This window comes from Temnothorax nylanderi, unplaced genomic scaffold (assembly GCF_030848795.1).
Source record: "Temnothorax nylanderi isolate EJ_2023f unplaced genomic scaffold, tnyl_v1.0 TNYL_tig0054_pilon, whole genome shotgun sequence".
Classification (NCBI taxonomy): Eukaryota; Metazoa; Arthropoda; class Insecta; order Hymenoptera; family Formicidae; genus Temnothorax; species Temnothorax nylanderi.
In genome coordinates, this window is record NW_027249116.1 from 607,117 (window position 1) to 610,782 (window position 3,666).

The following is a 3,666-nucleotide window of genomic DNA, read 5'->3' on the forward strand; positions in this document are numbered from 1 at the left end:
CTCGAGCTCGCGCGTGGCTACGTAATGTACTTATATCAATCCGAAACGCCGTTTTATCGGCATGCGTATAATTAGAGCGGTTAATAGCCACGCCTCGGGCACTGGGCAGTCGGAAAACCGTAAACGCACGGATCGCGAAATGCTTTACGCACCATGTATTAACCATAAGTCCGTAGCCGCAAGATTTACGATTAGAAACTCGTAGACGAATACGGATAACAGGCATTCGATTTCAACTTTTAGACGACGCATCGCGTCAACAAAACCGACAATGTAAAACAGTAATTTCCCCGCATAAAGTATTCGAAACCCGGCGTAAAGACGGCGTTTATTAGAGCGTTATACTCCGCGAAGTCGCGGGAACATTCACTTCTAACGTCTTAATTGAGATTTCAATCGCGTCGTATAATCTCGAAGTATGCATATACATACGATTAGATATTCTATAACTTGCATATTAAAACTCCATTAAATTAAGATAACTTGCAATAATTTCGTCTGATGAGCGAAATAATGTATCTTACGACAAATCTACGACGTTTCATGCATGTGCATGTGTACATACCAACAAAGTGGATCACATCTTCTGGCAGAGGCCAACGGTCGTTCCGTTCACGTCATTAAATTAACTTTCTGGTCGAACATGCATATGTATATCGAGGGCGCGGAAATAGCTTTCGCTCGTCCAAGTTGCTCTGTCAGAAACCGGCAGAATGCATTATACGTTGAGAACTCGCATAATAACGTTGAGAGAAGCGTCCTGGCTGGTTGTTCGTTTCTGCGAAGTGTGCACGTTATTTGCGCAGTTAATTCGGACGTGGCGAACTGTTTGACGTTTTCACTAACACTTTGAAGCTTCGAAGAACATTACCATTGAGTTTACAATTCATTCCGCTTACTTTATCTTCTCGTAAAAGATACAGTCTTCCAGAGGCCAAATGGATAAACTCCATGAAATAAAAGATACAGAAAATTGATTATAAACTAATCATGTGTTTTGATACTAATTTTAAGACATTTGAAATGTAGTTGATCAGTTTGGCTTCTGGGAGGCTCATTAAGAAATCGTATTACCTACAATGCAATAAAGTTATTTAAAATTTTATTGCATTTTATTTATTGATTATTTACCGCTAAACACACTGTGCAAGTTGAAGAGGTCTGTCTCCTCACTTTTCTCACGACGGAGATGAGAACCACGGCGGAAGAGGGTCGATCGCAATTGATCGCAAAATTAGGTTGTGAACAAAAGCAACGGACGCTGAGACGAGAGGAAATACGTAGCTAGCTAGCCATGTAAGGCGGCTTCTCGGTATAAGAAAGGCAGCTAGGCGGCGACTGAGCCGTTTATTATAGAAGATAATGGAGTCCATTCAAATTCAATCCGGTCAAAAGGTATCGCCAGTTCGCCGGCTGTGCTACCTCGTACCGTCATTCAGATGAGTCGCTTAGCGCTTAGACACTTATCAACTTTCTTCGACTCGTCCGCAGTCTTGTTCAGCAAAAATTCATCGACTTCAACGTGCAAGACGCAACTCGTATCGTCGCTCGCGAGGATAGGATATCATGCGGGGCGTTTTTGCTATCGTAAACCCTGCGGGAGACGCAACTCAAGGAGCATAAATCGAATGGTCAGGTATTATAGGCGTGCTCGGAGAATAAAAGAGCGGATTCGTAATTGAAACGAGCCGTTCCGCACGTCCAACGTGATCTCGGCTCGCGTTGTTAAACGCGTCGTCTCGGATCGATCGATACCAGATCGATTCGATCAGCCGAGCCGATTAAAGATCGCGAACGAGATACTTACTGTCCGCGGATCCCGTGTTCTCGATTTTACAAGTGTAGGCGCGGACAAAGCGCGGAAAATCGTACAGCTCCCGGCTATCCTTAGACCGAGTATTGACGTTAAAGACGCAAGTGGGTTAATAGTAAGGATTGGAGAACGCAGATGCGTGTTACGTGCTCGTGTGTATATGTATGTACATGTATGTACACGCAAGGATTCTGCTACGGTTCACTAGCGCGACCGCTGACAGTTGATGTTGATGAATGATCGCCCGCGGATTCCGCGCCGCGCCGGGGCGATTCGGTTGCAGCAACTTGCAGCTGCATCTACGTACGAAATATCCTCCCGCAGGCCACTGCCATACTTTCGTGCGGAACGATCAGCAAACGCGACCGCACGCGTTTTTAAACCTCCTTCTATGTCAGACGAAAGCCGTTAACGGGAGCAACGAGAGCGATTTCATCGAATCTAGAAAAGTGTATTTTTTATTCCTTCGAAAATGTTCAGAAATTTCGAAAGTGTAAAGTTTACTATCAATAAATTTAATTTATCACGTTAAAACGAACAGAATTATTTATGACGCGCGAAATAAAGATTTGATAATTTTTACAATGTTTCTTTCAATGTTATTCCCTTTGAATTCTAAAAGGTTAATACCACGCCATTAAATTTCTAGCTATTCTAGCATGAAAAACGTAAAATCTAATTACATCGCTTTAATTCCTTCCGGAATTTCTCCCGGGAGAGAGACAGCAAAAAGACAGAAATACATGTCAATCGCGCAGCGACAATGTCGGACTTGCAGCGAATTCGTCACGCGCGTGAAAACTGGCGTTCAGAATGTAAGTAGGAAAGGAGACTAATGTCGCTATCGTTAGCAAGAACATCCTCCGACATTTCTTGCGACAGTTCAATTAGAAAGTGTAACCGCTAATTGTGTGCGCGCGGTCCTTGCATCGGCTTGGAGATAGAACGGCTTCTCTTCTTCCTGTCCAAGAATCATGAAAATGCCGTACTTTCAATTAATTAGTGCTCCAGGCCGACGCCCCACGTTCACTCGGCCTCACGTCTCGCTCGACCTACTCCGCCGTTTTGTTATCGGTAGCTTTCTCGGGAACGATCTCGTGACTCGATCTTCTTATCAGTTCTAATATCCGTGTGACAGGCGTGCGACGTTCGAGCGTATTATCACTTTAATCCTGAAAGTCGGATGTGACGAAATGACATATAGAGTCTCGCACGTCGTTTTGTGTTCGGTGTGCGTACACTGTGTGCAGTCAACAAATGTAAATCTGCGATTTTTTCGTTTGTCTTTTTGGTCACAAAATCGGAGACTTCTGTTCTCTCGTTCTCATACCTCCTTCTCCGTATTCGAATCCTCGTTATCACCCGCGATCCATGTCAGGACCGCGAGTATCCTTGGCCTCTAATCCATCGACGGCGAGTGGAACGAGATCCTCTCACACATCGTCTGGACGACGACGGAAACTATCGAAGAAATTGATCAAGGAAGATGAAGTGGCCGAAGAAGGACGACAAGAAGAGCAGAAGAAGGACGTCTCACGGTGGAAAAGGAAGAGCTGGCCTAGAAACGCTGAGTCGGTGTTCCTCGGCGATGTGTTCCGTACATCCAGAAGTGACGAGGAAGAAGAAAGACGGGAGCAGGAGAGAGAGGAGGGGCCGGTGGGGTATGTTTCTTCCCCACCTCACGCGGGGCGGGGGGCAATCGGACGGTAGCCCTCCTCTCCTTTTGACGGTCGCCGTCGACGATGATGGTAATGGTAAATGGCCCATGGAGAGGCTCTCTATTCCGCGCCTCCACTGGAAACGGGAGCACGCCACGTGAAAGTAGGAAGGGGAGGCTATAGCCGGACCGACGT

The 3,666-nt window shown here is 45.7% G+C and overlaps 1 protein-coding gene across 1 annotated transcript in view; it reads right to left on the reverse strand.

Annotated features, from left to right (window-relative positions):
• LOC139772856 (apoptosis-resistant E3 ubiquitin protein ligase 1) overlaps positions 1 to 3,666 on the reverse strand; it is a 62,584-nt gene that overhangs the window by 30,302 nt on the left and 28,616 nt on the right. The gene's annotated exons all lie outside the window — the stretch shown is intronic.